At 34.2% G+C, this 26,526-nt stretch overlaps 1 protein-coding gene across 4 annotated transcripts in view; it reads left to right on the top strand.

The window, feature by feature from the left end:
- Nucleotides 1–26,526, top strand: part of LOC123679358 (neuroligin-4, X-linked-like) — a 447,908-nt gene that overhangs the window by 117,753 nt on the left and 303,629 nt on the right. For 2 of the 4 annotated variants that reach the window (XM_045616940.1, XM_045616936.1), the window contains exon 1: nt 19,860–20,216. The exons of 1 other annotated variant lie outside the window; for it this stretch is intronic. The gene's annotated coding sequence lies outside the window, so the exon portion shown is untranslated. Of the gene's footprint in view, nt 1–17,929; nt 18,217–19,859; nt 20,217–26,526 lie in introns of those variants that run through there. One more of the 4 variants, XM_045616937.1, reaches the window with a different exon arrangement.

The following is a 26,526-nucleotide window of genomic DNA, read 5'->3' as shown; positions in this document are numbered from 1 at the left end:
TATCATATGAGATGAGTGAACTTTTATTCAAATAAATATAGTACCTAAAGCGATCAAGAATGTTGGTGTAGAAATCATAATTTGGCCGAATAAGTCGAAGGAACTTCTCGATCGAAATTCGCTAAGAAATTATAAAGCCCTCCATAGAAGTTCCACGATGCGTAACCATAAAACTCGAATTTATAGGTTGTTCCTATACGACGTAACAATGTAAGGAGTTGGAGGTCGTAATAAAATATCTTCATCCCCGATATGGTCGTGTGGCAGGATAATTCCGATATATAATATACCGCGTATATAATATTTTCGAGGTCAAAGCGTCGATAACGTCACTTGAGTGTCGCTTCCGAATCCTGCAGCGCGTTTGGATTTCGCTCCCCCAGTTAGATTATCAGCCTGAGTCGATGCTTGCACACTATACTACCGAAATTTATGGTTATCGACCTCAGAAAGGACCAGAGCGGCGTCAGTGAAACATATTCGGGTCGGTTTCTTTCGCTTCGACTGAACCCGCATGTCTACAGACATTCTTCTAAGGCAGGTGTCTCGTCTTCGATAGAAATTGTGAATCTCGGTAGACTTTACAATTATTGAATATAATTTCATCGAAAAATTCAAGATTTATCGAACTATGAAATTTCTTTCATAAGGGAATGTTTATTGGTCACCCTGTATGACGGTGGCAAGCAGACTTTTAGAAATTTGATTATGAATCAATTCTTTTTGGTTACGAAAACGAAAACAACTATGAAATTGACCTACAGGGTGATCCAATATTCACGCAAATAGAAAGTCTAAAATTTTCCTAGTCCAGACCTGATTTTTTCGATTTCAGAATTATTGAAGGGAGCCGATAGTAAAATGTGACAAAACTTCAAAACTTGAAATTATTCGGTGGATTTATTGAACTAAAAAAATTTCACTCATAAGGGAATGTTTATTGATCACCCTGTATGACCGTGCCAAGTAGAGATTTAGAATTTTCATAATGAATTAATTCTTTGTGGTTACAAAAACGGAAAAAAATCATAATGTTCACGTACAGGGTGATCCAATATTCACGAAAATAGGAAAAGTCTGAAATTTTCCTAGTCCGGATCTGATTTATTCGAATTCAGAAATATTGCAGAAAAGCGATAGTAAAGGGTGACAAAACTTCAAAATTTAAAATTATTTGGTCGATTAGTTAAAGAGATATTCAACAGTGAAATTTCATTCGTAAGATGAACATCACCCTGTATATCCCAAACGACGGCACTCAGGCGATTGAAACCTCTTGATACGGGTCTTCCACGATGACCTTAATTCATGGTATTCGTTTGTCGCATTCTTCCCGGGACACCCTGTATAGGTATTCTATTTATCTTAGGAAGAAATGTATGATACTCGTAGAATCTGAACCAAAACTTGCCGATTTTTTCTGCAAATTGAATCATCCACTATTATTGATTATATAACGTCAGCACACAACTGCGTGAGTGGTAATTCATTACTGATGGTTCTGGAATTTATTTCGAGATTCGTGTCAAGGCATAAAATTACTATAAACTTACATAAAAAACTATATAGGCCCATTGTATTTTGAGTTGACATCTGTGATTTCTGTATAATATTTGGGACATTTCGTTCCGATATCAAAATACATTTCATTGGTAACAAACTTTAATTCAATTAAATAATTCCATCATTCCATATAGCTAACAGCGGAATTAATGATGATTATATGATGTGCTTCGGGGAATTTATTGGAAACCTAAAAATTATTTGATCGAATTTACCTCTTACAGAGGGAAAATGAAAACATATTCGACACAAATGTTTATTATCAATCGAACCAATCAGACCCAAAAACATCCCATTCAGATCAATTGTATCATTATTACATTCGAACTTTATAATTTTATAATACTTATTCGTGTTGAAAAAAATTCTAAATGAGCGAAGCGGAAGGATGAAATACAAATACAAATTTTATCGATCTCCTTCCTATACTTGCCAAGGCAATAGCTCTCGTGGTCGCAAATAATGAAATTCTTTCTTTGCAAGTTACACAAATTTTAGGAGATTCTATCGAGCTTATATTTTGCATAACACCATGTATATCAAGTGATGCAGTAAGTGTAGCAATCGCATGGCTTGGAATTATTATTCATGAGCACCCAAGAAGAAAAAACAAAAAATTCAGAGATTTCTTTCGAAAGCTAGAATCTTCGTCCAATACCCTTCGAATTGAAATCCAAGAGAACTGATTGCTAAAAAGTCCCCAGTCAGATCTTAAACTCCAGCAATTTCAGACATTCGATTCGAAACTAATGAAATCTTGCAATCCGGTTTTTGAAAACATGATTTTATGCGTCGATTATTTGATAATCATGCGTCGATTTGAGAAATTAAACCACTGTTTCGTCTGTTGAACCACAGTTATGGATTTTAACTACTCTATGTAGTCAGTCTTGATCATAGACTGAAGGAACTCCTGAGCCCCGCCTACCAATCGATGGTTATTGTCATACTGAAAAAGTAGTCTATGAGACTGACTTGCATAAATACGTGAAGATTCAAGTGAATACATCAATTTTTATGCAGATAGTTATGTTTAAGGTATTTCATAAAAATTTTCCGTGCAAGGTACATTTGTTATTATCATTTTCATTAACGAATGGTATTGATGATACGAAATATTTTGTTCGATATAGATTTGTGATGTCTCATTAGTCTATTGTTAGCAGTGAGGATGAAAATGAAAGGTTACGAAGTTCTGGGAAACAATCGAAGTTATAAGTTTTGAGAAAAGAATGAATCCTTTCGACGTTTTTGATGACGAAAAGCTCTTTCACATTGAGGAGTAGACCCATCGGTGAGTACCTATTCAAAACAATTACTATTATAGGAAAGGCAGTGAATTCATTCAAGGAAAACAATTTCTTCCGAATTCTAATCATAAAGTAAAAATTCTAAAAATGATAATAACAAATGTACCTTACATTTGTTATTATCATTTTTATTAACGAATGGTATTCATGATACGAAATATGTTGTTCGATATAGATTTGTGATGTCTGTGATTAGTCTATTGCTAGCAGTGAGGATGAAAATAAAAGGTTACGAAGTTTTGGGAAAGAATCGAAGTTCTTAAGTTTTGAGAAAATAATGAATCCTTTCGACGTATGATGACGAAAAGCTCTTTCACATTGAGGAGTAGACCCATCGGTGAGTACCTACTTAAAACAATTACAATTATAGGATAGGCAGTGAATTCATTCAAGGAAAACAATTTCTTCCGAATTCTAATCATAAAGTAAAAATTCTAAGCTTATGAGGAAAAGAAGTGTGCGATTTACAGATATTGTTGCGCATGGTAGGCAATTATTATTTATATATGACGTAGGAGTAACAAACAAAAATTTCAGAAAATTCTTTTGATACCTAGGATCATTGTCCAATCGCCTTTGAATCAGATCGAATTCTAGAGAGCTGATCACTAAAAAAAGTCCTTAGTCATATCTTAATATTTTATGAAAATTCCAGACATTTCATTCAAAACTAATGTAATCTTGTAATCTAATTACTGAAAACATGATTTTATGCGTGGATATTTGATAATCATGCATCGATTTGAGAAATTAAACCACTGTTTCATCTGTTGGACTACAGTTATGGATTTTAACTACTCTATGTAGTTAGTCTTGATCATAGACTGAAGGAACTCCTAAGCCCCGCCTACCAATCGATGGTTATTGTCATATTGAAATATTAAGTAGTCTATGAGACTGACTTGCATAAATACGTGAAGATTCAAGTGAATACATCAATTTTTATGCAGATAGTTATGTCTAAGGTATTTCATACAAATTTTCCGTGCAAGGTACATTTGTTATTATCATTTTTATTAACGAATGGTATTGATGATACGAAATATGTTGTTCGATATAGATTTGTGATGCTAGCAGTGAGGATGAACATAAAAGGTTACCAAGTTCTGGGAATGAATCGAAGTTTTGAGAAAAGAATGAATCCTTTCAACGTTTATAATGTCGAAAAGCTTTTTCACATTGAGGAGTAGACCCATCGGTGAGTACTTAGAACATTTATTATTATAGGCAGACCGGTGTGAAGTTATCCACATCCACAAGTAGGTACACTCCGAGCCAAAAGTAGGGTCCAAGCATAAAATGGTATATTTATGATTTTCGATATGAAAACGGATAGTAATATATTATTTGACTCAAGCAATACAAACTTTTGATATTTTTTTCTAATATTGAACATTTTTAAGCAATTTAAAGGGTTGTTAATGTTGTTATAGGGGCCGTTTTTAGTTAAAAATTCATAACTTTTTTGTTTGAAATATTACCGTGTTCTTCTTTCAGTATGTGGTGAACAGAGAAAAACAGAATCGAATGACATACTCCATATAGTTTGTCAGGCCTCGGAAAGGGGGGAGACTGCGATTTTGGGGGTATTTTTCCACTAAAAAATTCATAACTTTTTTAAATGGAGGAGAACCGTGTTCTGCTTTCAGTAGGTATGTGATAACCAGAAAAAAAACTGAATCAAATGACATACCCCACATAGTTTGTCAGGCCTCGGGGAAGGGGGAAACTACGGTTTTGGGGGTATTTTCTAGATAAAAATTCATAACTTTTTTGTTTGAAACAGTACCGTGTTCTGCTTTTAGTAGGTGGTAAACAGAAGAGAACTGAATCAAATGACATACTCCATATAGTTTGTCAGGCCTCGGGAAAGGGAAACAAGGCGGTTTTGGGGGTATTTTCTAGATAAATATTCATAACTTTTTTGTTTGGAACAGTACCGTGTTCTGCTTTTAGTATGTGGTAAACAGAAGAGAACTGAATCAAATGACATACCCCATATAGTTTGTCAGGCCTCGGATAGGAGGGAGACTGCGATTTTGGGGGTATTTTTCCATTAATAAATTCATAACTTCTTAAATGGAGGAGTACCGTGTTCTGATTTCAGTTTGTGATAAACAGAGGAAAACTGAATCAAATGACATACTCCATATAGTTTGTTAGGCCTCGGGGAGGGAGGAAACTGCGGTTTTGGGGGCATTTTCTTGATAAAAATTCATAACTTTTATGTTTGAAATAGTACCGTGTTCTGCTTTTAGTATGTGGTAAACAGGAGAAAACTGAATCGAATGACATACCCCATATAGTTTGTCAGTGCAATTTACAGATATTGTAGCGCTTTTTCTTCACATTCAAACCAACATAAATACATAGTCATATAAATACATAGTCACATAACCCCTAGTTTTTCGAAAAATGAACAATCAATATTCTGGAAATGTGATGATTATTTTCCACTATTTTATCACTATATTTGATAGAAATTTATTCTTTGTTACTCTTTGCTTCATGCAGAATGAAAAAAAATTGGAAAAAAGAGGAAAAACCTGAATTTATCGATCATTTATTTTTGATCGAATATACTTATTCCAAAACTAAATCAACATTCAAAAGTCCGTATTACAACCTCTTCTTTCAATCAACTGCCCAATAAGCCTAGGCATCCCACGAATCAAGTTATCAATGAAATTTGAGCAGCAATTGCTTTGATTGGGCAGCAATTGCTTTGCTTGAGCAGCAATCTTTTTTTTTTCTGTTGTTCTTTTTCTGAAATGTTGAATCAAACTTAATATAGATAAATCTGGAAGGAGCAAAATTTATGAAATTGAGAATTAATTTGCTTCAACTTGAAATATTCAACTATTTTCAAGTCTTAAGAAACGGCGTGAAATAAATGATCTCATAACTTCTTCATTACTGGCGCTATAATAATGAAACAAAAATATTTTGGAGGACTTTTTTCATTAGAATCAGTTATGAGGATATGATGATCTGTGAATTTTTGATAATTGAAATATTCGATGGCCTCCAAGATCTCCAGATTTACCACCTTTAGATTGTTACTTTTGGTCACATTTAAAGAACATCATTTATCAATTTAAAAATGTTGAAGAAATCTGATGGTATTGAATCTGGAAAACTTAGTGGCTATCGAATATTTTAATTATCTGTTAAGTTCACAGATAAAGATAGACTACTTGTTGATTTGCAGTGTCAAACTCTGCATTGAAGATTTTTATGGTTTGAGAATGAATTTGGGATACCCGATACAAGTTACACATATTTTAGAAAATTCTAAAAATAAGACCTTACATTTCAAATTGGACCCTGAATATCAAGTCATGCAATAACTGTAGCAATCGCATGGTAGGCAATTATTACTTATATATGGTATAGTAACAAACAAAAATTTCAGAAAATTCATTTGATACCTAGGATCATTGTCCAATCTCCTTAGAATCAGATCGAATCCTAGGGAGCTGATCACTAAAAAAAGTCCTCAGTCATATCTTTTATTTTCTGAAAAAGCTTGGACACACCAACAATTCCAGACATTTCATTCAAAACTAATGGAATCTGGCAATCTTGTTACTGAAAACATGATTTTATGCGAAATTCAACCACTGTTTCCTATGTTGACCATAGTTTTGGATAATTACTCTATATTCTCGTAGTAACTACATAGAGTCGTTGATCATAGACTGAAGAAATTCCTAATCCCCGCCTACCAATCGATGGTTATTGTCATACTGAAATATTAAGTAATCTATGAGACTGACTTGCATAAATACGTGAAGATTCAAGTGAATACATCAATTTTTATGCAGATAGTTATGTCTAAGGTATTTCATATAAATTTTCCATGCAAGGTACATTTGTTATTATCATTTTCATTAACGAATGGTATTGATGATACGAAATATTTTGTTCGATATAGATTTGTGATGTCTCATTAGTCTATTGTTAGCAGTGAGGATGAAAATGAAAGGTTACGAAGTTCTGGGAAACAATCGAAGTTATAAGTTTTGAGAAAAGAATGAATCCTTTCGACGTTTTTGATGACGAAAAGCTCTTTCACATTGAGGAGTAGACCCATCGGTGAGTACCTATTCAAAACAATTACTATTATAGGAAAGGCAGTGAATTCATTCAAGGAAAACAATTTCTTCCGAATTCTAATCATAAAGTAAAAATTCTAAGCTTATGAGGAAAAGAAGTGTGCGATTTACAGATATTGTTGCGCATGGTAGGCAATTATTATTTATATATGACCGTAGGAGTAACGAACAAAAATTTCAGAGAATTTTTTTGATACCTAGGATCATTGTCCAATCTCTTTTGAATCAGATCGAATTCTAGAGAGCAGATCACTAAAAAAAGTCCTCAGTCATATCTTAATATTTCACAAAAATTCCAGACATTTTATTCAAAACTAATGAAATCTTGTAATCTAATAACTGAAAACATGATTTTATGCGTCGATTATTTGATAATCATGCGTCGATTTGAGAAATTAAACCACTGTTTCGTCAGTTGGACCACCGTTTTAGATTTTAACTGCTCTATGTAGTTAGTCTTGATCATAGACTGAAGGCATTCCTAAGCCCCGCCTACCAATCGATGGTTATTGTCATATTAAGTAGTCTATGAGACTGACTTGCATAAATACGTGAAGATTCAAGTGAATACATCAATTTTTATGCAGATAGTTATGTCTAAGGTATTTCATACAAATTTTCCGTGCAAGGTACATTTGTTATTATCATTTTTATTAACGAATGGTATTGATGATGTTGTTCGATATAGATTTGTGATGTCTCATCAGTCTATTGCTAGCAGTGAGGATGAAAATAAAAGGTTACATGTTTTGGCAATGCATCGAAGTTTATAAGTTTTGAGAAAAGAATGAATCCTTTCAACGTTTCTAAGACGAAAAGCTCTTTCACATTGAGGAGTAGACCCATCGGTGAGTACTTGAAACAATTATTATTATAAGCAGTGAGTTCATCCCAGGAAAACAATTTCTTCCGAATTCTAACCATAACGCAGATAATTCTAAACTTATGAGGAAAAGACAAGTGCGATTTACAGATATTGTTGCGCTTTTTTTTCACATTCAAAACAACATACACACATAGTCAAAAGTCTCGCCCCCTAAGATTTTTTGAAAAATGAACAATCTATGTTCTGGAAATGAGATGAATATTTCTCACTGTTCCAACTGCAATATATTCGATAGGAATTCATTGTTTGTTACTCTTTGCTTCATGCAGGATTAGAAAAAATAGAAAAAATGAGGAAAAATCTGAATTTATTGATTATTTATATTTGATCGAATATTCTTAATCCAAAACTGAATCCAAATTCAAAAGTCCGTATTACCACCTCAATCAAACCTTGAATCAAACATAGAATTGATAAATCCGGAAGGGGCATTTATGAAATTGAGAATTAATTTGCTTCAACCTTAAATATTCAACTATTTTCAAGTTTTAAGAAACTTTTAAATTTCACTTTCGATCATATTTAAAGAACAACATTTATCAATTTGAAAATGTTGAAAAAAATATGATGGTGTTAAATCCGGAAACCTTGGTGGCTATCGAATATTTTAATTATCTGTTAAGTTCACAGATAAAGATAGATTCCTGGATGATTTGCAGTGTGAAACTCTGCATTGAAGATTTTTATGATTTGAGAATGAATTTGGGGCAACCAATACAAGTTTTACCAATTTTAGGAAATTCTAAAAATAAGAGCTTATATTTCAAATTGGAACCTGAATATCAAGTCATGCAATAACTGTAGCAATTGCATGGTAGGCAATTATTATTTATATATGGCATAGGAGTAACAAACAAAAATTTCAGAAAAATCAATTGATACCTAGGATCATTGTCCAATCTTCTTTGAATCAGATCGAATCCTAAAAAAGTCCTTAGTCATATCTTGATATTTTCCGAAAAAGCTTGGACACACCAACAATTCCAGACATTTCATTCAAAACTAATGGAATCTTGCAATCTTGTTACTGAAAACATGATTTTATGCAAAATTCAACCACTGTTTCCTATGTTGACCATAGTTTTGGATAAATAATCTATATACTCGTAGTAACTACATAAAGTAGTTGATCATAGATTGAAGAAAATCTCAAATCCCGCCTACAAATCCATGGTTATTGACAGACTGACTTATTGAGTAGTCTATGAGTCTGGCTTGCATAAATACGTGAAGATTTACATGAATAAATCAATTTTTCTCCAGATAGTTATTTCTAATGTATTTAATACAAATTTTCCATGCAAGGTATATTTGTTTTTACATATATTATCAAATGGTATTGGTGATACGAAATATGTTTTCAGTTGAAGATGTATTATGAGTCAATTGCTAGCAGTGATGATTACAATAAAAGACAAGTTCTGGGGAAAAAATTGAAACAAATGAATCGAAGTATATACATTTTGAGGAAAAACTATTCATTCATTAATGAATAGACCCATCGGTGAGTACACTAAGAATCATTACCTATAGACAGTAAGTTCAATCAAGGAATCAAGATAAAAGACTCTATCCAAATTCTAAGCATAACTTAGGTAATTCCGAACGCATTGTGCTAATACTAATGCGAATATCTTTTCTGTTTCCCTTTTCATGAAATATTGAATCACAATTATTATAAAAAATAAATCTGAAAGTGCCAAAATTTGTGAAATTGATAGAGTTTTGAGGATTTTTGTTTACCGCACACTGCTATAACTGAACAAGTTGTTATTGAATGTTCTTTATATTTGAACAAGGTTCATCCATACAAGCTTTAAGAATGAGGTGGTGATATTATACTTTGTACAGAAAACTATTACTATTAATCAATTTGAAGAAATAAACAATACTTAAGTTATTGAATATTGTAATCTTGCCATCTTAATGTTACATATAATTGTAGATAGAGATGATGGATTACGTTTGAATGAAAACTAACCATAACTATTAATGCTTTATTCAGACTATGAGCGAACTAATTTAGGGCTTCATTCCACTGTAAAATGAGTCTATTGGCATATATGCACTTCTAATCTACAATTAAACACTTAATCCTGTTTATATTACATCTAATCGCTTGTAGTTATTGATAGGATTAGTAACTGATGATGAAACAATCGCATAGGACATATCATTGACATGCTTGAGTATTCCATTATCGTGAGACATATCAACAACCTATGTTTGTATTAAACCGTGAATAGCTTATTCTAGCATGTCATGTTATATGCAGATGAAAAAATACTGCTGATTTCACACTGCGATCTAATATTTATTTTTTTTATTAAATGCGAAATCTCGACTGTGTTCGAAACAGGATCATTAAATCCGAATGAAAATTTCAAAAATTTATATCTCTGGAACTATAACTACTTAAATATTGTGGTAAAAAAGTTCACTTGGCATCAACATCGCAATATATGTTGTTGATTTAATGATTATTGTTGCCTTCTGAAAAAACGATTTGTTTTTGATTTTACTGAAATACAAGAATGGTGTTCTCGATCTAGAAGAATCAATGCGCTATAGCAAATGAAGCATAATGCGGCAACTTTCTAGCCAATAGATCTTATAGTTTTAGAAAAGAGCTGAATTGAAGATCCAAAATAAGATAGAGCTTTACATTACACAAGGCAGCATTATATTCTTTATTCAAACAGGCGTTGCTTTTTCGAATAACTCTATTTCTCGAAAAAATTTTCAGCTGTTATTGTAGAATTTGTAGCTACCTATTCAAGAAATATACTATTAATATTGTTTCCATAAATAATTTGATTCAAATCACAATAATCCCCATTAGTTGAAAAAAAAATGGTATGTGCATGAAGTAATAAACAACTCCAACTACAAGAAAACAACCGGGTCATATTTTTCAAGTGGCTGTTTTTTGTATTCGAATTTTCTGTTTCCATGTCACTATTTCATCCAGAATGGGATTTTTACGAGCTCTTCCATTTCAGGGAACGGTTCACAATCGGAAATTATTTTAACGATGATCTACCCAAAGCGATTCTATGGGAATAGGGTAGTAACTGTCCGGATTACAGGTAGTTTTCACAATAGAACGGAGTGGAATTTTATTGCATTTCTACTAGATAACATTCGAATATGGGTCTTCAATTGCGGTCATTTCCATTGCGGTAGCTGAAACTTGATAAATATGGAAGAAATGCCATTTCAGTATTTTCAGATATATTTCCTATTTCATGAGCCGATGGTCATTCTTAGTTGAGGTCCTCATAGGAAGGAGAAATTTTGCGAATTCAAGATTTTGAAATATTAGGGGAAATGCGGACAAAATGACATACTGTTTAGTTTTTCAATTATATATTTTTAGCTATTGCATTAATGCTCCCATTTTGGTACTAAATACTAACTTTGGTTAATGGTTTCCAAGTATCATAAGCTGAAAATTGAATAGAACTACAAAAATAAAAGAGATAAGAAGTTATTTTGTCCTCTAACAAAATCCGTTTTGTGCGTATACTAAGGACAAAATGACACACTAGTAATGGACATAATGACATAAATAATATATAAATGAAAAGTTCGCAAATGAACGTTTTGTTTTTTTTGAGACAGTAGCAAAAGATATATGAGCCCAGTGAAAACACCGAATGCAACGTAGCCACTATTCTCCAGGTTTGGAACGAAAAAAAGTAGTATGTCATTTAGTCCGATACACACTTTTTATAATATTGAAGCACAATTTCAGAATAAAACCAATATTCATCTTCAAATCTATACATATTATTACGTCATAACCATAATAACAATTATCACAAGCGAGACCTGAATCACTGTAAAACTCCAAGCTATACGCCGCCAATTTTGAAAAAATCTAAGAGTTCATTTTGTCCGCATATGTCGTTTTGTCCGCATTCCCGCTAATGACATTGGACAGGTCTGGTTCAAAAGATTAAACATATAGTTATTTTTCTCACGTTCAACGGGGTAGATTCGTTCGTAGTTCACTACACTGGTTCCAGTTACTCTACCTTCAGTTATACAATTAATAATAAATGCAATAACTCACTAGCTTCAACACTTTGTTGATCGATTAAACGGAGATATTCTAATAATGCTATATGAAGGAACGAATCTTTGAGATCCTAAGGCCAAGAGAACTTGCTTATTGTAAAAGCCAAGAAAATTTGTAAACCTGTTTAGAAGCTCTGTTTCTCTTTTCCCTTATTCAAATTATAATAATAATAATATTGCTATAACTCGATGTCGAGTATGAAAGTTACACAGAAAGATCACATTACATTACATTGTAATAGACAGGGTTGAAACTCTCACACAGATATTATCTTCGGTGGGTCCTTCGATGACTGAAAAGATCTATTCCCGAGGTGATCACTCACAATTATAATATTTTAAAAGCCAACAAAATAAACGGAGCAGTACACTGTGTACGCTACAGTTCAATAACAAAAACCAATACCTAATAGACTGGATTTCAGGGCGATAGTGAAATGATCGCGTATAACTGCTCTTCCTCATCTTCCTTATTGAGCTTTTCAACTTTTGAAGTGCAGTAGGCGACGTTGAAAGCGAGTCTGATAGAAGTTTTGCGGGATGAAATTTATCGCCATTAAAAGTCATTTCACCGGACTGAATCTCAAACCGAGATAGCTGAATGCTAATGGGATACCGAAAGTTGGCAAAAGTGAGGCGAATTTTCGAATTGAAAATCGAAAGTGTCAAAGCCCATACGATTCCTTGAAGACTCTCTAGAAGTGTAGCAATTAACTGTGACTAATTTTCAGTGTGATTACCATAATTTCAACTTCGAAATCATTCCAATGGGAAATTTTTCAATAATTCTGAGTCCTTTTTCACATGGTATGCAAAGATTAAATAGGGTGATACAACGCGATGGCTCATTAGCCGTTTATGGAAAATTAATCATAATTTTGTGCTGAAAATTTGCATGTTAGTGTTTGAGGCAATGACCCTTCTCCCTAAAATATTTTGAGATCTCTAGAACCAGTTATACCGGAAGTAGACTACTACTTTCTTATATCAAATGGCTGTCACAGTATATTATTGCATTTTTAGATAGCATTTTTGTTAGCAATTTTAGCAATATGCCATAACTTAGGTAGGAATTCAACGGTTTTGAAGTCAATGGGAATCTCATGAAAAAATTGAGGCGACAGGGACTAAGATTTTTTTTGATAATTCTGCAGAAAAAGTTTTTTGAAAGAAAATTTTCAATTTTCGATCCTGCCAATATATACCTAGTACAATAAGAGTGTTTGTGGTTTGGACCAAAAAATGGACAGGGTGTTCATGAGAAAATCATGAACATGGCCAGCTCTGATTCATCAAAACACATGATTTTGAAAAAAACCTATATTTTTCATTCTTACAGTTAATTTTACTCAAAACAACCCTATATCTGAAATGAAAACTTCAGAGTTATCGAAAAAGAATTTGAAGTAAGGAAAAATCACAATCTCTAACTGGGTGGAGTAGTCTGTTTTCCGGAAGTCACAGACTATTTACTCATTCAGAAATTGCGGTTTTTCTTCAATCCAAGTTCTTCCTCGATAACTTCTAAAGTTCACATTTTGTGTATAGGGTTTGCTTGAGTGAACACCATCTTTTCATACGTTGAATTGAATGAAAGAATAAAAAATTTAGATTGAATTCGAGTTGTCTATGTTTATGATCTTCTTATAAACACCCTGTACATTTTTGGTCCAAACTGAAGACAGTCTGTTAATATTACTTATTAGCAGGATCAAACATTGAAAAGGTTTTTTCCAGAAAATTTTTCTGCTGAAATAATGAGCGTTCATTAAAATTATTCGTGGTCAAGAGTGTTGTGGAGAACTTATAGTTGATTTTCGATGATTATAAGTAGCCCTTAGCTTGCACCATATCACTAAAATTTGTTTACTTCAAATCTGGGTTCAATTGAGGTACAATCTGAGCGCTACTTGTAATCACAGAAAATCAACTCTAATATCTCCACATCACTGTTGACCACGAATTTTAATGAACGCTCGTTATAAAAAAAATATGCGAGTCCTTGTCGCTACCATATTTTCCATAAAAATGCCTTTAACTCATGAACCGTTGAGTTTTGACCCAAGTTATGGCATTTTGATAAAATTGTCATCGAATAAGCTATTTGAAATAAGAAAGAAGTTGTCTGCTTCCGGTATAACCGGAAGTTTTAGAGATGTGAAAATATTTTAGTTGACTCAAACCTCGACTCAAACCCCAGCCTACAAATTTTCAACCCAAAATTATGATTATTTTTTCATGGACGTCTTAAAGGACATCGCGGTGAATCACCCTGTATAGTCAATTGAGAATTTAAGTAGCAGATCGAAATTCAATTATGAAAAACTACAACAAAAAACCAACAACTAATAAGAGGAAACAAAAAATATTAACTTTCTGAAAATGACTAAAATTTTGTACATGAAATTTTTGTACAAATAAATAGTAAATAGTAATAGTAATAGTCCTGATCGTTATATCCACTACGTATGAATATATTTTTCTTTACGTAATTAAAAAACATGCTGGTTATTCAAAAATAACGAAATATTTGGCTATCGTTTGTAAATTTTTAGGTGAGTTTATTTACTATTGCTGCTAAGAGACTGTCTTCAGTTCCCTCATTATTATCATTGTGAAAGTGAAGATGCGACCAATTTAAAAGCTATCTTGCCACAAACTTTCAAAACCATCTTTTCTTTTTTTTTTGTTGAACTAGCGTCTGATTATTCGCGCTTCAACACCAAAATAAGTTCGAGGATCGGAATCGAAGAATCATCTGCCGTCACAGCTTCCACCCCAAAACAGAACCCATCCCGCCAATCGTAAAATGCAAATGGGCACCCGAAAATCGGCGAAGGAGACAAAGTTTCCAAATAAAACACGAAAAACGCCGTACGGCATATGATCTAAGCGGAAGAGCTCGTAAAACAAATGTGGATAACGCCACATCGAGCGATCCCTGAGCCTCAAATTCCACGTCGTACCTCATAATTGGTCGAAAAGTCCTCGGGACGCCTTTTGTAAACTTCGAGAACTGCACCAATTTGGCAGATTACGATAATTCACCGACATCATTCGGAGCCACGTCTGGAGGTAGATCTCGTGCCAAAAAGCTGCCCGAAACAAGTTCGAAAGCTGTAATAATTCAAATTCCCGGGATCTTGAATACAGAAGAGATTAAGGAACGTTCTTGTAGTGAATCACCTAGTTCAAATCCGATCGAAGGATCGAATAGAAGTTTCATAGTTTGGAGCTGGGATTATTCTGCTTTTCTCTCACTGAATGTCTCATTTGTTACGGATTATGTTGCAACAGTTTCGTACCGTGAAATGTCGTACTCGCTTAAATTAGGGAAAGAAACTTTATATGCTGCGAATTCATCATACTGGGGTGTTCCTCATGGCTTTCTCCTGGGGTCAGTATTATTAGATGGCCTTTGCGTAACATTTTACCGACTCTATTTTGAATACTTCCATAAAATTAAAACCATTGAAAAAGTATACACACTGATAAAAATTAGGGGAACGGACAAAAGCTCAACGAAGCTTTCAGTTCATTTTCTCTCGAATACAAGAGTATAGTATATCCAAAGTCACTTGAACTAGTCTATAAAAACGTTTGGCCAGAGATAATTGCAAAACAGTCATAAACCATAGGCGCACACTTTTCAAACCCTTGAGTTGAAAATAAGATTTTTGCGTATGTATGGGACTTAGATGTCGATTCTTTCAGAAAATTTGTGACGTGAGTAGCTTTTGATGTTACATCAAAAATGATACTATGTCATTCTACGGTGTTATGATTTGATTATTCTTTATTCTCGACCTGTAATATACTATCAAGGAATAATAAGAGCACGAAAATGTTTGAGATGAATTCGGAAATGTTCTGTCTGAAGATAAGACAAACTAGGGTAGGATAGAGGCATGACCTTGAGACCCTTGAATGACATCCAATTTTCTACGTCAAATTAGCAGCTACGTTGTCGGATTGAATTTCATTTCTTAGTTATTGTAAGACGAAATTTATGTCCCTCAAAGGAAGCAGAAGGCTAAATGATAATGATGTACAGGGTGAATCACCGGGATCGCCTATTGTTTATAGAAAACCGAGTGGAAAACTAATAATAATTTTGTGCTGAAAATTCATACAATTTTCTTTTATACCGGAAACAGAGTACTACTTTCTTTTCAAACTTACTTACTTTCTTTCAAACGGCACTCCCACTATATTATTGCATTATGGTTGATGATAATTTCAGCAATATGGCAATACTTGAGTATAAGCTCATCAGTTCATGAGTTAATGAGATTCTTTTAGATATCTTATGAAAAAATTTTTCGGAAAAAACCTATATTTTTTATTCATTCAGTCAATTTTACGTAGGTATAAAAAGAGAGGGGTCTCAAGTAAATCCTATATTTAAAGAGTTATCGGGGAAAAACTTGAACTAAGGAAAACTGCAATTGCTCATTGAATGGAGTAGTCTATGACTTCCAGAAAAAATAAAAAGAAACTAAAAAGTCGAAATTTCATTAATTGAAATAAATTTTTCGTTAAGATGGTTGAAAATCCATAAACCGATAAAATTTTTAACTACGAATAATCAATGACATTTAATGAAATGTCAAATTTATTTATCCAAATCAATTTTAGTTTTCATGTTTTCCGGAAGTCATAGACTACTTCACTCAGTTAGAAATTGTAGTATTTTTTCAAGTTTTTCCTCGATAACTCTTAAATTTTTCGTATTCAGAATCAGAATAAATATTCAAAGATATATGTAACCTATCCCGACTGATAGCAGTTAATGGTGAAATATTTCTATCTTCTATAAAATACTTGATTGATTTTTCGATCCGGCTACGTAGCTTCTAATTTGATGTACTAAGAGCCTCAACATCATATGCCTATTCTACAATAGATTTCTCAAACCAGTAATTACATTGTTAAAATCATAAAATGTAATGAAAATTTTGTTGGTTGATCTTATTTTAATCAATTCTTCCTTCAGTGGAATGAAGATATTTAGGATGCGAAAGCATTTTCTTCAGAACCCGTCATATATCGATTCTGACTTTGAAAGTAAATGGAGGAATAGATTTGATTGAGAAATATTCATATTTTTTTACACAAGCCATAGAATTGTGCCAAACATTATAGTCGAAATCATTAAAAGTAACACAACGGACTAAAACTTCGTAAAAATGCATTTCAATAATACCCCTATGGACCACACTGGTCTATGCGAATTATTAGAAAGTAATTAAGAAGTGACAGATGCAGCCAATGAGTGTAACCAAAAACGCTCTCAAAGTGGAGAGGGGAATACGAGGGGACATATTCAATCAATAAGATCAATCTAATCGGGACATTCTTGTTTCCAAGACGATTTGCTAAATACCGGGGTTTATTTGAGAGTATTGATAGCAATATTTTCATGAATTCCAAAGGAATTTCTGAAAAATTGGAGAACCCTTGTATAATTGAAATATTCAGGCTTCCTCCAAGTGACTTTGGATATACTATACCATATGAAGTGCTGTACTTTAATAATAGGTAATGGGATAATTAAGATATCGCAATAAAAAAAAATGAGGCAACATCTGTTCGTAAATAATCTGTAATGTCAATGAATCATTCCACAAAGTGTTCCACAAGTGTTCTCAATAGAAGTTGTAAAAAACAAAAGTGAGAGTTAATGCGTATAGCATCTGAACAGTTATGTTCCCTAAGAATCGAGCCACAAAATCATTGCTAAAATCAGCAAGAGGAAATGAAATACAAACTTCGTTGAGAATTTGTCCGTTTCCCTAATTTTGAAGATTCTTTTTCACTACAATATCCGGTTTGTTACAATGAAGATGTTCCAATCATTTTTCGTGAATGAAGAAATGAATAAAAACGATAAGGTTTTCAATTCTTTCCTCTGGATCGTGAATAGAATAAAACGAAATTTATTTGTTACAGATCGTACGCTCTACGCTGAATAAAAACCATAATGTAAAGGAAGTTATTTTAGCACAAATACTCGTGTGACACAAAACGAACATCCAGACCATATCTACCGACGTAACGTCTCAATATTATAATAATCCCTATATAAAATTAAATCGACGAAGTATGGAAGCTGTAGGCTTCCAACGGAATCCCAAGCAAGAATCCTGAATATTGCATGCGTATCCCGAGAGAACACATCAATTTTTGAACACTTGCCGTACCCCTTGAGAGTTTCCTGTTGCTCCAGATTCTCCGATATCAGAAATGAAAATGTGTAAGTTCTGACGTTACTGTAATTCCTTATGTTGGTTGGGTTTCTGTTTTTCACGAATATGAGAGGCAACAGATCTATAATCTAAATTCCCTATTGTATTGTTTGAACCTGAGTGTGAGTTCAGGGGAGTTTTGTGGTTTCCAAAGGCGCAATCGGCGCATAAATGACGAATGCTCAATAGTTACGTTTTAATATTTTTTATAGAACATAATTAACCACTCGTTTCTGTACGTCGATTATCGAAGCAAATTCTCAAAGTAATAAACATATATATAGGGAGCATTTGTCATTTTTAGTAAGCAAATTTTGTCCCCAATATGAACTATAAAATTTGACATGAAGCGCGCGGAAATGAAAACATATCAGTGATACGATATTTCACTCAATTTGCGAGTTTCTTCACAAAGAACGCACTTCTCATGTCCCATAGTGAATCAACGTTTCATATTGACGCAAAATATATCAAAATAAAGACCTAAATATATCAGAAATTCAGAAAACGAACTGACACTAGGAGAGCAAAATTTGCCAAACCTTGGATTTCAGCAGGTAGATACAGAAAATAATAAATATTCTGCTTATTATAAATCCGACAATAAGAAAAATATCAGATTCCAAATATTCAAATTTGCATATTTAATCGAGAATCACTCAAATAATAGTTATTTATTATACAAGGGAAAAAAGTATTAGATTTTAGCTCGAGGTTATGTTGTCTCCCGACGCGGAGCGGAGGGAGACAAAAAACCGAGAGCTAAAATCTAATATTTTTCCCGTGTATAATACACTATTTTTTTCTGTGACAGGAAAAACGACAATTTAATAGTGAAAGAACATATTATTACAATATATTAAAGTCAGAATGTTATCGATATGAAATTTGAATTTTTAAACTAGTAGCTGCAATTAGACATGCGTTGCTAAGGGAAACTTCAAAGTAATCAAATATCTGTCAATTTAATTTTGTGATTTGTTTCAAAAATTGCGAACTTAGTAATAATTGATTAGTAGTTATTTTGTTGAATAATATAAAGTTATAAAAATTTCTGATTCCGAGTTTTCTCTGACTCCACCGGAGTTGATAGAAGCAGCGCAAGTAGCGTCACAAAAATTATTGCCAGCTAACTCGCGGAAAATTTACGAAACCGCATATTCAAGATTTATGGAATGGAAAATGAAAAAGACATGCAGTTCTTTCTCGGAGACAGTGTTATTGGCTTATTTTTCGGAACTGGCACAACAACAAAAGCCATCAACAGTGTAGTCGAATTATTACTATTTCTTTATCTATATGTAGATAAATATATATCCGGGAAAAAAGTACTCACTTTTTTCCCGGGGAAAAAAGTAATTTTGTGAAAAGTCATATTTTGTTACCTGTCAACAGGGATAAAATGTCAAATTTTTGTCCCGTCACAGAAAAAATATATTTAATTCAATATAATATACATTCATAACGATATAGTAAAATTGTGGATTTGAAAATATATTAAAATCCGACAACGTAATGTAACCATGTTAGGGACATGTAAAAATTGCGTATACTTCCTCTATCTATGTTTATTACCCTATGATCGCAGCAAATTCAAATCAAATGTCAGTTCGACAGTGACAATGCAGTCAAACACATGAATGGAGTGAAATAAAACTGAAACAATCGTTGTGTATAGCCAACATGCGCAAAACCGAAAGTTGCACTCAATCAATCGCCCATTAACTGAAAATTCTGACTCACCCCCCCAATTCATTCCAGAAACGACATCAAGAATAAACGTCTTGCCCTGTGTACGTTACTCCACCTAGCTCAACCCTTCTAATTAAATTTACTGCGTGAGCAGGGGAAACTACCCGTTCAAAACCGGAAGAGGCATTTTAAGTGCCAGCTTCAACATTTCTTAATTGTTGTCTGCGCCGGTTAACCCTGCAGAATTACATGAGCCATTAAAATCTGGAAAATGAATAATAGATACACTGGAACGGAGCTGTGAAGTATACTGCATGTAAGTCCACATATGTTATTCGTGTCTTGTTTGCATCTGAAATTATTAATGCATTACACAACATAATGATTTCGGTATCTGATTTTTTGGCAATAGTTCTGACTGAGTAAATTAAAGTACAGTAAGTGAGTGGAGGGTTTTCCAATAAGAGGTCTCATATTGAAATAAAAAACTAGTATATTTGAGAGGAATCAATGTACGTTCATTTCATTGTTAAGGTAAAGGTATGCCATTGAGATGGAAAACAATGTCAGCCAAATGGCCGTCATATCTCGAAATTTGGGAAAAAATTGAATATCCATCCGAAAATCGTTATATCTCCTAAATTATTCGTCACAGACCCCTCAAATAGAACGTTTTTTGAACATCAGGTTCTGATCTGAAACAAAGTGTAGTTTCAAGGGCGTAGCTTACGTCCAGATTTTCACCTATAATTTCTGAAATAATGTACTAATCACCAAACTTTGCATTTTCGTGATCTACAGTCGAATCGATCAATAATAAAATGGTATAATAGTCTCATGAAGGACCTTTTAATTTTTTTTAAGTTTCTAAGGGTTGGGCATAGAAAATTTCAAGAAAATTTTTCTACAAAATTTTTTCAGGTGAGATCTCGCATGGAAAATCCCGCAGAATTTCAGAGCGATCCCGCATTTGCGTAGTTAGTTAGTTCCCTCTGCTCACTGAGCACTTCCATAACCCCAAAGTTCACATCTTAGGACATAGGAAACTGACAACTTAAGTCGGTAGAACCTAATCCAATTCGTCCCTCGCTGATTAGTTTCACCCCAATCGGGCGAAGCGAAGTTTATTCGGCTTGATCCGTGTAAACTGAGCTGGTTTGTACAGCTCTCTATGGCTTTCGGAACGTGCTGTTTTGATACTGCACTATGGTAAATGACAAGTGTCCGCATTTGTTAATGATGCGATTCGAGGAACCAAACAAACCGCTCGAGTTTATGTAGACAGACCGCGCCAGTTTCCGTTCACAAGACACGTGGCTCTAATTTCATGATCATTCGACGAGATCTACAGACTCTCGAGTTACAGAACGACGGAGCTTATAGATAGAGGATGATTCCAGGACAGCCATACGTTACTTAATCTCTGGTTCACAAAATATATCTAATTCAGTACTATTTGAATAGGTACCGGGTTTTTCACCTTAATTTGCCCCCCCCCCCCTTCAATTTTGTTACTAAAAGAGGTACAAAAAAATTTTTCTACAAAAGTAACACGACATCGAATAGTGTTTTTTAAATGAATTCACAAAACAATAGTAATTTACGTAACAAGTCCGGAAAATAGGGTTTTTTTGGACGAATAGACAAAAGCGTAAGCGAGTCCTGGAAGTCTGTGAGTCCAAAAAAACCATTTTCGGGCGTGTTGCGTACATTATTTTTTCGGCAACCATGTAAAATAACACTATCGCTGCTGCTTTCCATATTTTATTGCGATTGCGATCAAAAAACATGCAAATTTTTGACAACTAATTTCATATGAACTGTCAGCCGTTATCTCGGTTGCTATGGATTCTTTTCCGGACTAGGCCGGGAAATGCTACTTTCTCAGAGAAAAAGCGTCCAGGAAGTTAGCACTTCCCGGACGGTTGCCGAAAAAATATATACAGAGTGGGCAACATATTGATTGCAACTTCATTTTTTCAAATGGAACACCTTGTATATTTTTCTATATTTGACTAGCTCTTTTTCCCCTGATTTCTCAAAAAAGGGCATTTTGAGTTATCGCAGCCTACCACTTGAAAACTGATTACTGAGCATGCCAGGTGGTTCTTAAAATTTAAAACTCTGTGGTACTCAGAATAAGAGACATAGACCAAACATATGTTATATATTCGAAGTCGGGGGAAAAAAAGCTAGTCAAATATGGAAAAATATACAGGGTGTTCCATTTGAAAAAATAAAGTTGCAATCAATATGTTGCCCACTCTGTATATATTTTGTTTTGTGAATTCATTTAAAAAAAACTATTCGAGTTCGTGAAACTTTTGTAAAAAAAATTTTTTGTACCTCTTTTAGTGACAATATTGAAGGGGGGGTCAAATTATGGTGAAAAACCCGGTACAAGGTATTTCTGGAAAAAACCGAAAATTTTAGTGCTAGATCAATGTTTCTCTTTACTTATAAAGTTCAATTAAGTCTACTTGATGAAGAAAAACTAATGTAGGAAAATATCATAAATTAGGACATCATGGTGACAAAACCTTCACTACCTGATAGATCTTTTTCATATATACTTTTGTCAAGAATAGTATATTCTAGAACAAGTTGCAGAATGGGCTCCTATTTCAATACGAATGCGAAATTTCCACATGAATAATGATTATTTTCATATTTTTCCAAACTGCCTTATGTCCAAAAAAAAAATTGTGGAGATTTGCAATCGAAATTGGCATATCCTTCAATGTAAATTATGAATTGGAGTATCTGTGCCAACTTTCTTAACTAACTGAAGGGTTTTCCAATAAGAGGCTTCATTTTGAATACCCCGCTATCTGGTCATCTGCCACCCTAAGAAATTTGATGAAGGAAAACGATATCAGCCCAATGTCTACGGTTGCAACACCATATCCCTTTCTAAAAATTTTTCATGAGCAATTCGTACCTGCTGTGTCGATAACGACTTCCATCTTTGTGGTCTCGAATCTATTGTAGAGCATTGGCATATACCTTAGATGTCACGTGGCTTCAAAAAAAAGTTCAAGGTGCTAAATCACAAGATCTCGACAGCCAACTGTGATCACCTCTTGAAGAAACATGTAAGATTCAAAAAATAACAGGCCCTGGAAACTTTTCTTGCACAAATGCGATTGTTTCCTTGCTTGTGTGGAACGTAGCGCCGTTTTGTTGAAAATCATCGTCGTCCATATCAATATCTTTGAATTCCAGTCATAAATATCATTAATCAGAGCCTAATTGTCAAGGTCGAGGTGGAATCGACAAACCGGTTTCATTATTGCCGACTAAGAAGGTTTTAAGAACCGTGACTGCAAAATTTTCATCTATTTGTAGTGAATTTTATCGATTTCTATGCGTTGTTGAAGCGTACATCGTTTCATTTTTAGTAATGACATAGTTTGTACTTGTCAAATATCGAAAGATGACAGGCACAGAAGTTACAGCTGCCCAGATAGCAGGCTATTCAAGATGAAATCTTTTATTAAAAATACTAGGTTTCATATTTCGACTTCCATCGAAGTCAATTTATTGCGATCATTGAAGTGTTGTACTATTTGTAAAAAGTTCAAAACTCAATAAAAACTTAGTCGTTCAATCGTCTCGATAGGAACCTATACCAATACAACAGTTCCTCAAATAATATCTCCTATTCCCCGTATATCTCCACATTTCTATCTTCTTGAGACGCCTCTTAACGAGGAGACTCCTTGCAAAATCCATCCATTCTGGCAACCGAACGTTTTCCGCTACGCCAGCGTAGCTATGGAAACAGAGGACCGACTTCCTGGACTGTGAATATTGCAGGTGTAAGTGAGGGCGACAAAACGACAACGTCGATAGTTCCTACCATGGTCGTAGGACACGGAGAACACAGTCTATATGGTGTCAACGTTTTTTTGTAAGTTCATTTCTGCCCTCAACTGTCCCGGAATCGCGGCATTACCCGACTACTGTAACGGACGTATTTGTTTTTGCCTCGAAACTCCGGTAACAGTGTCAATATTGGCTGAGGCGGCAGATATCGAGTTTACTACAGGAGGTTCCCTTCGAAGCAGATGATTTTATCGGAGGGAGGTTGTTAGATGGAAATTTTCACGTGTCAATGCCACTACTAGCTATCTTTCTGCAATTGTTTTATTTGGATTGAATATAAATATTCGCGAGTACTGTGACAGTGTATTTATTCAGGTGGTCCTAAATACAGGGTGTTTCTAGTAGTTCTACTTTATTGTGAGGATTAAATCAATATATCACAGCTTTATTAGGTTTTAATTTTCGTAATTGAATGGGTAAAAAAGCTTCAAAACTCAAAATTCATTCATTCATCACAGCTTACTCTCTGAGAGTAACTGCCAGCATTGTCCTTTCTATTCATCGTTGCATCACATGGATTCTGCAAATGTTCTTTTTGATCAATGTGAGTATCTCAGCTCCATACGTGAGAACAGGCAAAATACACTCATATAATACCTACCTTCCTCTTTAAGTACACTCAGACATCAGTTCTTAGTATATGTCTGAGTCTTGTCTTCCCAACGCCGCCCATGACAAACCTATTCTTCGTTGAATTTCATGGGTATCGTTATCGCTTCTGATGCTAATTTCATAACAGTTTATATAAAGGGTGTTTTTTTTTAGAGCTATAGAACTTTAAATTGCAATAAAACAACGATGGATTATTCGATTGACAAAAATTTTATTCATCCGCAAGATAATTTTGTGGCATTACATTTTAAATATGATTTAGGGCATATGACCACCATGGCTGGCTCGGATGTAGTCCAATCTGGACGTCCAATTTTCGATCACTTTTTCTAACATTTGTGGCAGTATATCGGTAATAACACGGCGAATGTTGTCTTCCAAATGGTCAAGGGTTTGTGGCTTATCCGCATAGACCAAAGACTTTACATAGCCCCACAGAAAGTAGTCTAGCGGTGTTAAATCACAAGATCTCGGATGCCAATTCACAGGTCCGAAACGTGAAATTAGGCGGTCACCCAACGTGTCTTTCAATAAATCGATTGTGGCACGAGCTGTGTGACATGTTGCACCATCTTGTTGGAACCACAGCTTCTGGACATCATGGTTGTTCAATTCAGGAATGAAAAAGTTTGTAATCGTGGCTCTATACCGATCACCATTGACTGTAACGTTCTGGCCATCATCGTTTTTGAAGAAGTACGGACCAATGATTCCACCAGCCCATAAAGCGCACCAAACATTCGGTTTTTCTGGATGTAACGGTGTTTCGACATTCACTTAAGGATTAGCTTCACTCCAAATGCGGCAGTTTTGTTTGTTGATGTAGCCATTCAACCAGAAGTGCGCTTCATCGCTAAACAAAATAAAATGGATGTAGTGCGCGATACGTATTCCGCACAGAACCATTATTTTCGAAATGAAATTGCACTATTTGCAAGCGCTGTTCAGGCGTGAGTCTATTTATGATGAATTGCCAAACCAAAATGAGAAAACTGAGAATAAATCACTTGACAGCTGTTAAATCGGTCACCATCTTGAACAGTAATGCCAACTTAAAGTTATATATCTCTAAAAAAAACACCCGTTACAAATCTTTTATTTACATATTAGATCTGACTGATCAGAGATTGGTTGGGAATCTGTAACCAAGACATCACATTATCATTAAATAAATAGTTAAAGATTGTGGAGTAAGGAATAAAGAAATGAGAAATGAATTTTAGGAAAACCAATTATCGTTTAATCTATTTCCTATTCAGCGAAAACTCTGAATATCGTTCACGCGAACACTCACGTCTATTGCTCTGCCTCTATTTTACTAGAGTACATACCCTCGCACAAGCGTCCATCAGTGAACGCACGAAAAAACAAAAACAAACAAGCGTTGAATTGATTGGAGCGGGGGAAAAAAAAGGAGAGAATCGAAACAACGGAAGCGTTAAATAACACGCACCTGACGGCATCCGGAAAAACAGCAGCTTTTTCTGGGGCGGCTAAACATGAGCAGTCGCGCGACACGTGAGTTCCATTTTGATATTCAAAACAAAGGGGATGTGCCTGACCAAGTGATGCTGGAGGGGCGAGTCGAATAATCAAATATTCGAATAATCGAATTTTGACGGACCAATCACGTATCGATACGTGGAGCAGATTTTACGTGACAGAAGTTATTGAGGTTGAGTTCAAGATGAAACCACGTCGAAAATTTTCCTTGTAGTAATTTAGTATGTATATTCTTTTCTGCGAATGAGTATTTATTGAATTCAATTATTTTTTATCTACATCTCTGATAATATATAACTTTTGCCCGAGCAAAACTTCACAGTGTAGCACTAATAGTCTGTTGCCCACTAGGTTTCAAAACACTAGTAAATACCGGGCGAATTTTTTAAGTTGATTGTGGCAAAAATCTCGAAAAGGAAACAAAATCTCTACAGATGGCCAAACTTCAACACATATTCAAAAACATTGACACATTGTTGGCAGTTATTTAATAATTAAACTAATATATCATTACTTACTTGTCAGGGTTGAAGAGTCTTATGTGGTACTACTACACACTGCGCAATATTGATAACACCTGAACTTTGACGCATATTCACAATCATTGTGGAATTAAGTTTACA

The sequence above is a fragment of the Harmonia axyridis genome, chromosome 4 (genome assembly GCF_914767665.1).
Source record: "Harmonia axyridis chromosome 4, icHarAxyr1.1, whole genome shotgun sequence".
NCBI lineage: Eukaryota > Metazoa > Arthropoda > Insecta > Coleoptera > Coccinellidae > Harmonia > Harmonia axyridis.
The sequence above is the reverse complement of the archived record's forward strand: the minus strand, read 5'-3'. Positions and strand labels throughout refer to the sequence as shown.